Raw genomic sequence first — 13,933 nt, forward strand, 5'->3', positions numbered from 1 at the left:
ATCAGAGCCCACATCTGGGGTTGGGGGTGGGGTCAGTTTCCCTGAAGGTTCTAGAGAGGAAGGTGAACAACTGAATGAAAGATCAAGGTGCAGGGCGGCCCTGTGACCTAGCGGTTAAGTTCAGTGTGCTCCACTTTGGTGACCTGGGTTCAGTTCCTGGGCGCAGACCTACACCACTCATCGGCAGTTATGCTGTGGCAGTGACCCACATACAAAATAGAGAAAGATTGGCACGGATGTTAGCTCAGGGCCAATTTGCCTCTGGGGAAAAAAAAAAATCAAGGTGCTTTTCCTTGAAGGAAAGGAGAGGAGGGAATAGACATTGAGCAACCCAAAGCAGAAACTGTCTACTATACCCCTGAACAGGGTCTCTTGACTTTGGTACTATTGTTACTTGGGGTTGGATAATTATTTGTTGGGGTCAAGGGGGATTTCCTGTGAATTCTAGGATGTTAGCAGCATCCCTGCTCTTTATCCACTAAACACCCTTCTGTCGTGACATAAAAAATGTCTCCAGACATTGCCCAACATCCCCTGGCAGGCAGAAGTGTCCCCTGGTTGAGAACCACTGCTCTAGAAAGAGCCTTGAAGCTGCCTTTCTGCCTCTCACCTCTAGTCTTCTCATGTGGCTGGTAGATTTTCTTTTGTAACAAAAACATGCTGTGCTTGGAAAGAATGACTATTCTGTGCACTCATAGGGTAAAATCTGGTCTCTCAAGTAAAGCTTACAAAAAACTACATTGCTAGTCTCATGGCCCATCCTATTGTCATCAACTTATTGCTCGAGCGATACTGAATCTCTCACTCTTCTCCAAGTTGCCATGCTTCTTTTTGGCCATACACTTTCGTACTTGCCCCTTTCTCTGCCTAGAGGAGCATTCTCCACTTTTCTTTTAGGGAAACTCCCATAGACCCTTCAAGACTCAACTTGAACATGACTTCCCCTGTGTATTTTTTTTAAAGCCCTAAATTCTCTAAGAAAATTTTGTTTCTTCATACTACTTTCTTCATACTTCTAGGGTTCTATGTGGCACGATGTGTTGTAATTGTTTGTTTATTAATCGCCTTCGAATCCCCAGTTCCTTACACAATGCCTGACACAGAGAAGTTACTCAGTCACGGATTGTTAAACAGGTGAGTGAAGTGACAAAAACTGTCCAAGGAATACCTTCAGCTTTCACCAGTAAACGCTGTCTCTCGCCCAGAGATCCTTGGCTTTTCTTAACTCAGACTCTGTGTACAACAGGCGTCTCTGTCACTAAACTGGAAAGCAGGTGGAAGGCCAACCTCAGGACACGGAATTAAATACTCTCAGCACTGCGCCTTGGGAGCCCGTGGGTCAGTAAGCATGAAGGGTTTAAGCAGCAATTTCCAGCTGCTGCTGCCAGGGAGATGGTGAAGGATGATCCACAGAAAGTGTCATGTTAGAGTTTCTTGTACAGGAACCTCTGGGAGGGTAAACTACACAGGGTTTGCATCCCAAAATACGTGCTCAGTCTTTTCAAACAAATCCATTTGTCTGTTAGGTTTGTAAATTCTCAATTTAAAGAATTTAAAATACATCTTTTGGAGACATAGATATATCTAATCCCTGGACCCTATGACTCCTGCATGAGTATCTGAATCAAAATTCTGGTGTCCAGACAGCATAAAACTTAGAAGAGCATGTGTGTCCTTTCGCAGAATTACAAGGCTCATTTTTATCTCATTGGGCCACATCTCTCTCCCCTTTAGGGTACCCCTATCACAGTATGCCCACGACACCCTAGCAACAGCCTCCCAACTGCATTTGCTGCTTCTCTTCACTAGTCTTCTTCCCACAAGACTGACAGAACAATCTTTCTGTTAACCCAAATATGCCATGCTTGGGCACTGAAGAGTCTGTTTAGGATAACACCAACCCTGTAGTTGGGTCTGAGAATAATAAAAATGTCACAAACACTAGTGGGTTTTTCAGCCTAAAAATCTTAATTCTATATTAACTTTACAGCACAGATATCCACTTTATAATATGGATAAACCAAATGGAAGTTCAAGAACAAGAAAGATGGAGAAAGGGCAGGGGGAAACAGAGTCCCGTGAGCTGGTGAGAGACAGGAGCTCTCAGGGTCCCCACTGTCATGGCTGGCTTGCCCTGGTCCTGTGGATCTGAACCCTGTCTGCACACTAGGAATACTTGGGGAACTTAAAAAATACTGATGCCCTAGCCGCAAATGAATCCAAATCTCAGGGGCTGGTCAGTACAGCCACTGCGTAAATATCCAGTCATACATCTGGAGTCTGGATAGTCTCTGCTTCATAAACATGGTGCCCACCCCCTTGCGAGGGAATCAGAGCACTGTGTGAGTTCCACCATGACTATACGGGCCCAGGGAGGGATTGTTCCCTGCTTTTGCCCCCTACTATCCCCTACAACCACCAAAAAAATAGGATAGTATTACCAGAAGAAATAAGAGGGATGCTGGGTAAGGAAAAAATGAAAAAAAAAATTACAATAGTTGGCATAATTGTGCCTAGGTCCCAAAGTTCACGCACTGGGCCTGAATAGCAATTACTAACTGCCTGTCTTATTTTGGTTCAGGATCTGGGTGGAGTTGAGCTTGAATCGGTAAGTAAACACGGCTGGGAATGCAGGATCCAAGACAGTTAGCAGCAAAAGGTGTGGGCATATTTTCTTAACTTTGAGTGAAGGGCATAAAAATAGGGAGGGAAATTCCCATCTTTTTTTCTGTTAAGGTTGATATCTTATAATCCTGGAAATTTGAAGGTAAACGTTTATAATCCCCCCCCAGAAAAACTTTCAACTGTGTTATGTAACGTATGGCCAACTGGATTAAGATATGATTCATAATCTGTATGTGTAATTCTGTTTCTTAATCATAAAACGAGTGATATTTGTCAATGTTATGATTTAAGGCTTAAGAGAAGAAAGTAAACTCTGCTTTGGCTCCCTCCTACTCCAAGAGAGACAAACTAATAAAAGTAAAGCCTCATTTTTACGGGTGGCATATACAGGTGTGGTGCAGAGAAGGCGTTGCTGCTCCAGGTGAGAAAGGTTTGCCGGAAGATCGAATAATCAGCACGTAACTCTGAGTTCCCCTTGACCTAGACTCCTGCAAGTCTGGAGGGGATGTGTATGCCAGGTGGGCTTTACTGAAAATTGTCTGGGTTTGGTCCATCAGGCAAAATGACCCTGAGGAATATTGATTCTTACCTACACGCAACCAACTCCCCATTTCAGGAGAGTCAAGAAAACAATAACAACAAAAATAATGGTGACTTCAATTTGTTCTACTGTGTGGGGTCTATGCTGGATATTTCATCAGCTATATTTTATTTAATCCTCACTATAACCCTGTGAGGTAGAAATTAGCACCAGGTCGTTTGGCTGAACTGAGTATGTCTGCACTAGGTCTTTCAGGAGTATCTCTGAAATCCAGGTTTTCCCACTTTTGTCCAAGGCCCGTTGAAGTGGAGGACTGTAGCTCTGGTTCTTTAATTGCCTCAGATGACCCACAAGTTCCAGCACCTAAGATTGGCACCAGAGTCCCTGCTGCTGAACCTCTCCATTGCCAATGGCCTCTTTGGCCTTCTTCCAATCACCTGTCTTCCCCCTCACCCCCCTCCAACTTGGGTTGACCCTCAGATTCTACTCTGACTTCATTTCTAGAAGTGAGAGTCCATCTGTCTTTTCCCCTTAGGCTTATCTTTTGGTCTTGGCGTTTTTCTCCAAGGCAGCCATCCTTAGCCACGCACCAATGTCCTGGCCAGTGGCCTCTGCCTGTTCCCACTGGTATGCCTAATTCCTGGTCTATCCCGGTTGTAGTTTATAAAAGATGTGTTTTATGAAGGAGATGACTTTTCAGACTCCAGACACAAGATTGGATATTTAAGCTGTGGTTATACAAATTTTCATACTCATAAGTACTGTAGCAAATGGTCCTTCTCCAAAAAAAAAGTAAATTGTGGATCCTTGTCCTTTTGGATGGCTAGAAGCTTCTGTGTTAAAAATGTAAATGTGGTGTTGTAAGTGTTTTTAAAAATAACTTTTGTGTTTTTCTACTTATGAAAAGATTTGTTTTTTAAAGACAACAGTAAATTCAGACAAACATAATGAAACAAAATCACCCAAAGTCTAATAACCCAAAGATCGATAATCACTTTGTTGTTGTTGTTGTTGTTGTCGTTTTTGAGGGAGATTGGCCCTGAGGTAACATCTGTTGCAAATCTTCCTCTTTTTTTTCCTCCCCAAAGCCCCAGTACGTAGTTGTATATCCTAGTTGTAAGTCCCTCCAGTTCTATGTGGGGTGCTGCCACAGCACGGCTTGATGAGTGGTGTGTATGCCTGTGGCCAGGATCTGAACCGGTGAACCCCAGGCTGCCGAAGCAGAGTGCACAAACTTAACCACTCAGCCACAGAGCTGGCCCCAGATGATCACTGTGAACACTTTGGTATATCTGGTAAATTTTCTTTAAGCTTTTACACACACATAAATACACATGCATACAAAATTGGAATTAAACCTAATATGGTTTATATTTCATTTAATATTAAAATTCCTTTTTTACCAGCTTTATTGGAGTATAACTGACAAACAAAATTATAATATATTTAAAATATACAATGTGATGATTTGATATACATATATATTGTGAAAAGATTACCACAATCAAGTTAACACATTCATCACCTTACAGTTATTTTTGTGTGTAAGAATGCTTAAGATCTATTCTCTTAGCAAATTTCAAGTATACAATATTATTAACTATAGTCACCACACGATGCATGAGATCCTCGGAACTCATCTTACTACTGAAAGTTTGTACCTTTGACCAACATCTCCCCATTTCCCATACCCCCTACCCCCCAGCTCCGGGCAACCATCATTCTACTCTGTTTCTACAAATTTGACCTTTTTTTTTTCTTTTAGATTCCACATATAAGTGTACCATACAATGTTTGTCTTTCTGTGTCTGGGCAATTTCACTTAGCATAATGCCCTCCAGTTTCATCCATGTTATTGCAAATAGCAGGATTTACTTCTTTTTATGGTTATATAATATTTCATTGTAGATAGATAGGTAGCTAGATACCACATCTTCTTTATCCATTCATCTCTTGATGGACATTTAGACTGTTTCCATATCTTGGCTATTGGAAATAATGCTGCAATGAACATGGGAGTGCAAATATCTCTTCAAGAGAGTGATTTCATTTGCTTCAGATATATACCCAGAAGTGGAATTGCTGAATTATATGGTAGTTCTATTTTTAATATTTTGAGGAACCTCCATACTGTTTTCCATCATGGTTGTACCAGGTTACATTCCCACCAACAGTGCACAAGGGTTCCCTTATTTCCACATCCTCACCAGCAGTTGTTATCTCTTGTCTTTTTGATAATAGACATCCTAACAGGCATGAGGTGAAATCTCATTGTGGTTTTGATTTGCATTTCCCTGATGATTAATGATGTTGACCATCTTTTCACGTACCTGTTGGCCATTTGTTTTTGTTTTTTTTTTAAAGATTGGCACCTGAGCTAACAACTGTTGCCAATCTTCTTTTTTTTTTTTCTCCTTTATCTTCCCAAACCCCCCTGTACATAGTTGTATATCTTAGTTGCAGGTCCTTCAAGTTGTAGGATGTGGGACGCCACCTCAACATGGCCTGATGAGCAGTGCCATGTCTGCACCCAGGATCCGAACCCTGGGCCGCCGCAGCAGAGCATGCGAACTTAACCACTCGGCCACGGAGCCAGCCCCCCTGTTGGCCATTTGTATGTCTTCTTTAGAAAAACGTCTATTCAGGTCCTTTGCTCATTTTTTAACCGGGTTATTTGGTTCTTTTGCTATTGAGTTGTAAGAGATCCTTACATATTTTGGATATTAACCCCTTATCAGATATATGATTTGCAAATATTTTCTCCCTTTCCTTAGGTTGTCTTTTCATTTTGTTGATTCTTTTGCTATGCATAAACATTTTAGTTTGATGTAGTGCCACTTGTTTATTTTTGCTTTTGTTGCTTGTGCTTTTGGTGTCATATCCAAATAAATCATTGCAAAGACCAATGCCCAGGAACTTTTTCCCTATGTTTTCTTCTAGGAGTTTTATGATTTTAGGTCTTAAATTTAAGTCTTTAATCCATTTCAAGTTGATTTTTGTGTATGATGTAAGAAAAGCGTCCAATTTCATTCCTTTGCATGTGGATATCCAGTTTTTCCAACACCATTTATTGAAGAGACTGTCTTTTCCCCACTGTGTATTCTTGGCATCTTTGTTGAAAATTAGCTGTCCGTATTCATTAAAATTCCTTGAAAATATGTTCACTAACTATATAATATTCTACCTTATTGAATGTACTATGAATTATTTAACCAATCCTGTTCAGAAACTTAGCTTGATTCTATTGATAAATGTGCTACAATGAACACACGGTGCGTTAATTTTTAAGTGCAATTCTATGTCCTTAGGATGGAATCCGAGACGTAGAATTACTAGATGGGACAAAGGATAAGGTTATCTAAAGCAGTGCTTAATGAATTTTTTAGTTTCAGGATCCCTTTACACCCTTATCCATAGTTGAAGACCTGACGAGATTTTCTTTGTATTGGCTCTAGCTATTAATATTTACTATATTTGAAATTAAAAATAAGAACATTTAGAAATATTTATCACTTCATTTAAAAATAACAATAAGAAACTCATTATTTTTGAATAAATGGGTGAATTAGTGAGAGGTACAAGTCAAGTATGCAACTTTCCTGCAGAGGATTAAAGAAATTCTCAGGTTTCTAGTGGTCCCATTCGCTGAGATGGGAAATGGGGGAGCAGAGGCGGGGGAAGGGGCAGCCTTAATGGAGGTAGAGGCGGGAAAGATGGGGAGTCTGAGGGAGAGTCAGCCAGTCTCCCCACAGGACGCGCAAAGATTTTTCAAGACTCCGGTCCACTAGATGGAACTTCAAAGGCTTATGCCCCATCTTCCTTTGCAAACTTTTAAAATGCCTTCTAAAATAACTGCTTTATAGAGTTTTAAATACCTGCTTTATGGGGTTCTTCTACAAACATTAAACCACTTATGCTCAAAACCAAACGATGAGACGGGCTAGACAGATAGGAATTCTTGGCCTTTTCATGAGCAAATTGAAGCCTTGGGAGGTTACGTGACTTGCCTCAGGCCCCTGGGGGTTGGGGGAGTAACAGAGTCACCACCGACCCAGTTGTCCTGATCCCTAGTCCAATGACGTGCCCATTGATTCTAGAGGGTGGAAAATGGTTCAGCAGTCTGTCTTCTAAATTTGCTGCTTCTAAAAGTGACTGAAAGGTATAAAAAGTACAAGTCATTCTCTAGCTACTAGGCAGGTGTCTAATTGTCTTCTCGGGCAGTCTGACCTCTCTCGCCTTGTGTGTATTTTCCTCTGAGAGATTGAATATGCAGACAGACAGTGGCCAAACCATATCTGACAACAGAACTCTGACCTACAGCCTCTGCTGTGACCAGCTGAGGAAGCCAAACCACTTGGCTTCCACTTTGGGATCCCCAACCCCTTTCCAAGCAGGACCAGCCTGAGAAAGCCAAATATGCTCCCCAAACCAATCACACAGGATGCCCTGCTTCTTTGTAGACCAACCCCACCTTTCCCATGCCAACACCCCCTAATCAGAGCATAGCTGAAAAGCCTCCCCTTTTTTCCACTATAAAGCTCCCCCTCTCCTCTGCCTGCCTTGAGTCTCTGCCAATTGCAAATGATGGTGGCTGAGTCCCTTACGACAGCAAGCTCTGAATCAATAGCCTCTGTGCTCATTTGGCTTGTCTTCGTTTATTTCCACACCACTGAATGAATAATGGAGGAGGTTATGAGGCCAAGGTATGAAAAATCATCAGTTATTGAACATTCGTAAAGTGCTTCAGAATCATTTTAGTGTGCCTTGTAAACACCTAGTGAAATACTGATCTCCCCATTCTAGAGCTGAGAAAATTGAGAAGGAACCAGGAGATGAAGCAATTTGCCCGGAGCTGGGATCAGAACACAAACCCCCTGTGTCTGGGGTCTGTTGTTTATGCGCTGAGCTCAGGCTGCACTCTGGAATCATTACCATTTTAAAGCATTTTACTCTGGGTTGAGTGAATATTAAGAAGTAGATCGCATTTCAGCCCGACAGGCGCTAAAGTATTGTTTTTAGTTTGTTTTTCTAAGTCTGAGTAGACGACATATGGCCTCCATTAACTTTACTATGTAGCACAATTTGGAAGATAGTTTCTTTTCCAAAATATTTTTCACCGTAATTTAACATTTTAAAGTTCAGCACACACCATCAACCCTTGATACTTGTTTTTCTCAAGCTTGTGCCCTTTCCCTCTGCACTGCAGTGGGGAGGCAGGGGGGTGGGTCATAAATCCAGCCAAAGGGACGCTCTGTCGCTGTGGCAGGGCCGGGTGAGGGGGCAAGGGTAACCGTGCTGCACTGGACAGAGTCCTCGTAATGCAAGAGCTTTCCTTTTTTTTTTTTTTTTTAAAGATAAGAAGCTTTTTGTTTTTTTCTCCCCAAGTCTTAGGATTGCTGATGATGTTGACCGAAGGGGATATGAAGAAAAGTGAGACGTGCAGAACCTGGCTGGAGGCTGGGAAGGCCTGCCTGAAGGGAGGGGCAGGTGAGAAAGGATGATTCTTGTAGCTCCCCACTGTCTGCAGAATAATCCAGCTGTCTCGGTTCCTCTCTCCCCTGGGGCATTCACCAAGCAGGCTGTGTGGTGGCAGCATTTGGCCTGTGTGCCACTGTACCAGGTTAGCCCAGTGTGGCACATCCCAGTGGTTTGTTAGGGGACCCTGGCTGAGGCTATGTATACTTTCATTAAATATTAAACAATAACAGCTGTTTGCTGGCTAACAGTTCTTCTGTCCAGTCCCTGGAATCCTCTTATTCCCCCCTACTCACTCACTCATGAACTTACGCACTAGCTCCAAATTCCACTTCTTCTACATTATCCTTTCAGAGTTCTTCATTTTGGGGGCTTTTTTTTTTTTATGCGATGTGTGCAAATGTGTGTGATCAAGTGTGTGTCGTGGCAGCTGGGAAAGGTTTGCTTTTTTCCTCTCATCGTGCAAGTGAGCAGCTTTCGGTGATGGTAGAAACAGGCCATCTCCGAGGCGGCAGGCAGCTCAAGCAGAGCCTGCCCATTCCATGTGTCTCCCAAATCCCGTTGGAGCCAAGCCTCCGAAGGCGGATAGGCTGCTGGAGGGGAAGGCAGGTCTCAGGGCCTGAGGAGTTGAGGGGGGTGCTGGGAAGAGAGCGGAGAAGAAGAAGAGTGCTGAGGATGGCGTAGGACGGATCTGTGGAAAAGCCCACCATTCCTAACCTGTAATTCTTGTCTGGCTGCATTTGGGCTTCGTTCATATCATGAAAGAAAGGCCAAAAAGCTGAAGAGTTTGGAAGTCTAGAAGACGTTAAAACTAACAGACCTTTGCTGCTCACTCATTCAGTGCGCGGGCCGCCAGACATCATCCCAGGAGGAAAAGCAAGGCTGGAGAGCAGAGGACCGGGTTGGGCAGGTCTTTCCATTCTGTGAGCTGTGGTTTTCTTATCCTTTACTGCACTGAAATTAGGACTAAATGAGAACAAAGTAGGCCTGAGCTCTAGCCACAGGTGGCAAAGAATAAATGATTCTAACAGATTTTTAAAAAAAGGAAGATGCATTGCTAATCTTCCAGATGCTTTCTGTATTGCTGGGAAGACAAATCACCCACATAAAAAGGTGAATTCAAATAGAAAGTTGCATAGGTAATTCTGTTGGCTCTTGATAAAGACAGTATTTGCATATAATCATTGAAACAGTTTAGTCTTTCGTTAATCCTATGTGTCCTCATTTTCTATTATTTAAATGTCAATGGGTGTTTCTCATTGAGAACAGATGAAAAACAAATGGTTACTAATGACATTATAAATTACATAACATACAATGAGATTGGAACTGAAAATTGGACCCTCACCCCCAGGGTCTGAGTGTGTGTTCGGTGACGCATTATTTCCGTAGGGACACACCCCTGCTCGTGGAAGAACAGTGTGGTGAAGAGAACATTGAATCAGAAGGCCAGAGTGCTCCGTTCCGCTTTTGACTCTTTTGCTAACCAACATCGTAATCTGGGGACCCATCACTTTGATTCTGAGCCTTAGTTGGGCTATAAAAGTGCTCTCACAGTTAACTTAATTTAAAAATTAACCAGGGCTCGGCCGGGTGGCGCAGTGGTTAAGTGCACACGTTCCGCTTCGGTGGCCCAGGGTCCGCCAGTTCAGATCCCGGGTACAGACATGGCACATCTTGGCAAGCCATGCTGTGGCAGGTGTCCCACATATAAAGTAGAGGAAGATGGGCACGGATGTTAGCTCAGGGTGAGTCTTCCCCAGCAAAAAGAGGAGGATTGGTAGATGTTAGCTCAGGGCTAATCTTCCTCAAAAAAAAAAAAAAAAAAAATTAACCAAAAATTTTAAGAGCACAAAGACACATTCTGTCAGCTCATCCTCTCAATAGGCTAAGTAAACTGTACGACCTCAACTCTAAGGAGAGTAGTAAACAAAATCAAAACGCTTATCTACTGATTCCCCGGCACATGGTCTTCGTTAAAATAAGAGTATACACTTCATCTTTGTGCACCTGGCTTGCATCCCGTTCTCCTAAAAAACGCATGTATGTGGGGTCTTGCCTGGATTTTCTCTTCATGATATAGAAGCTGTTGCATGGACAGGCGATCACATTACTGCCTGTTGCAGAAAGGAATGAACTTTAACGAACAGGTTTTAAAATTCACTCATGATCATTTATCGAGTGTCTGCTGTGTGCCAGGGACACTATTAAGAACGGGAGAATCAGATATCACATATCGCGGGCTCGCGGTGTAATACATAAACCGATGCGTCAGAAGATCCCGTGGAAGTGTCTTGCTAATGATATAAATCAAGAGCTGTGCCAGAAATCCTTGAGGAATCACAGCTCTCCTGGGAGGGTCTGGGAAAACCGTGGTGGAGGTGATGTTTGAGCTGAGTCTTGAAAGCTGAGTGGAAATCTGCCAGGCGAAGAAGGCAAAAGGGCCTTTGCATGCAGAGGGAATAGCACGGCTCATGAAAGTGAGAAACAGGGAGAAGGCGTGTGTCGCGGAGGCCCAGGTTGTGTGGGAGGGAAGGCTGGAGCTAGAGCACGGTCATGTGCTGCGCTCAGTGGGGCCTCACGCCCGCAGGTATCAGGGAGGCACAGAGTGCACGGTGTGATGTACTGTGTGTGTTGTGTTTTAAGGTAACTGGAGGTCACATGGAGGGAGCGTGTGACTTGGGAGCGAAGCAAGGAGAAACAGGTTGGGGACACCAAATAGAAGGCGGCCGTGGGAAGCGTGGACTTTGAGAAGTGTTTTTGAAAGAGAACAGATGACATGTGGTAAACACTGGGTGCAGAGGCTAGGGGAGAGGCAAGAGTAGGGTACGACTTTGAAGTTGCTCAATACGGGGAGATGGGGTGGCTGGGGGTACTATTAATAGAGGTGTGAGAACACGGGAATGGGATGGACCCTCCACTCCAGTGGGCCCTTAACTAAAGAGGGCCCGTTAACTTTGGCACAGGTGGTCAGTGATCAACAAGAGGACAGGACGTCAGTGGCTGAGAAAGTGGGTGAAGCCCACCCCGGAATGAGATCGCTGATGGTAATTGCCATGCTTTTGGCTCAAGGTAACATTTAGTTCAACACCATTTAAAAGTTGTTATCTAGAATGTGGCTGATCTACTGCAAACCTCTTTTTTGGTTACACTGTGTATCCTTCCAGTTATGAGAATGTAAAGGGTAAGAACTGTGGAGCCAGATTACCTGGGCAAGTGACCTGAGGCACGTCACTTAAATCTCTTTGTGCCTCAGTTCCTCATCTGCAAAATGTGGATAAAAATTCTTCATGAGGTTGTTATAGGAATGAAATGACTTAGTATATGCAAAAGTGTGCCTGGCATATACTGTAAGTACCTTGAAAATGTTTGTTATCATTATTAATAAGTAAAGGAATACCAGACTAAAAGTGATACAAATATTAGAGGTTTATTATCACAGAACGAGATTGGAAGTGGGCAATTCCAGGGTTAGTGCCATTGCTTAACCAAGTTATCAAGGATCAGACTCTTCCCATATCCCACCCTGCCACGATCAGCTTGTTAGTGATTTCTCCCCTCATGGTGGCAGAAAGGCTGCAGTAGCTCCAAGTGTCAAGTGGTAGTCCCTACATGACCAGCATTCCAAGCAGGAAATAAGGAGTTGGGGGCAAAAAGGGCTTTCTTCCTTGTGGAGTCCTCACTTATCAAGGAGGAGAAGCCCCCATTAGGTTTCTTTTCAGCTAGAACTAGGTCAAAGGCTCATCGCTAACTCCAAGAAGAGCTGGGAAAGCATCGGACACTTCCAACCTATAACAAATGAGGCAAAAGTGGAGCTGGGGCTGGCTGTTGCGTGGATAACCTGTAGTGCCCACCACAGTCTGGGAGCCAGCGTTTCAAGAATGCCTCACTCAGGCCAGGGGTCACTGAGAAACAAGAATGTAGCAGGGCTTCATCCAGACTGAATGGGCCACTGGCTTCATTCTTCAGGGGTCATTAGCTTTTTTAGGAATAGTCTTTTAACCCAGGTGAGTGTTTTGTTGGTGAAATATGGAGACAGGATATTTTTGATCAGGGAGTCTTTCCTGGTCTTCTCACTTGTTCTAGGCTGTTTCCTTCTCCTCCTACAAACCAGAGGGGACTCAAAATTCAGTGCACCTTGTCTAAAAGGTTGGCCAGGCTAGTCACTGTTAAAGTTATTTGAAAGAAAGCAAATGCAAGCTTCTTCCCCTCTGATTGCATTTGCAGCAGCCTTGCCCACTGCGATTGGGGTATAAGCAGAGACCTGTGTGAGAAGAACGCCTGTCTCCTCCTTAGAAGTATGTCTTAAATCCAGCTGTTCCCTTACAACTGCATCCCCACGGTCACTGCCAGAGTGTGGGCCCACAGCATCTCTCATCCAGACCACTGCTACCACCTCCCGTCGGGGCTCCCAGTCAAGTTTCTCCATCGCAAGAAAGATTGCATGCAGCAAGGTGTGCGGAGCCACAAAAGAACCAGGAGAAAGCTTTTATAAACATCCACAGAAAGCCTCATTTCCGCTATCTAATTCCGTTAACAAAGAGAGGAGAAATTTTAAAATTCCAAGGCACTTAGTTACTAATCTGATTGTGGCCTGCATGTGGCTATTCAATAAGTACTTGTTAAATTAAACTGATTCAAGGTTTTATTTATTCAACCTACTGAAAGCTTATGTAAACCCCTTGGAGATTTGTGTCAAGCTGTTAAGTTGGAAAATATATGAAAAGTAGTATTTTCAACAGCCCAGCTTTCCTCTTAATGAGCTTTATGAGCTTAGTGTAAACCAGGGGGGCAGGGGAGGGGCTCCAAGAGAGAGGACAGGGAGGAGGAGGTGAGGAGGAAAGAGGAGAAAAGCCAGTTTCTGTCATTTCCGACATTAGTCTTCATTGCTATACTTGTTAGCCAGCTACTGCCCTCTAGCGCCCACTGTATAAAGATCGCACCTGAATTCCATGTTTATCTTTAAAAACCCTGGTGACACCAGGAAGGGACGAAACCTCTTGATTTGCAGGTAAACAAAATGAAATTCAGAGAGATGAGGGGTCACGCTGACCAGGCGGCCTCCTGAATTGTTAGTTACCCCACTGTAGTTCATCTGGCAAATTCTTTATTAAAAAGCATTTCTCACGTATTTCGGTAACTAATCAATAAAAATTATAGCATACTAACCACGTAATAATAATTTTAAGTGCGATCTATTATTTCCAATGTTATTCCAAATAAAGCCAAAATTGAGGGTTGGTCAAGTTTAGAGAAGGATTTATAAATAAAATTACTACACTTTAAACTTAG

The sequence above is a fragment of the Equus caballus genome, chromosome 6 (assembly GCF_041296265.1).
Source record: "Equus caballus isolate H_3958 breed thoroughbred chromosome 6, TB-T2T, whole genome shotgun sequence".
Classification (NCBI taxonomy): Eukaryota; Metazoa; Chordata; class Mammalia; order Perissodactyla; family Equidae; genus Equus; species Equus caballus.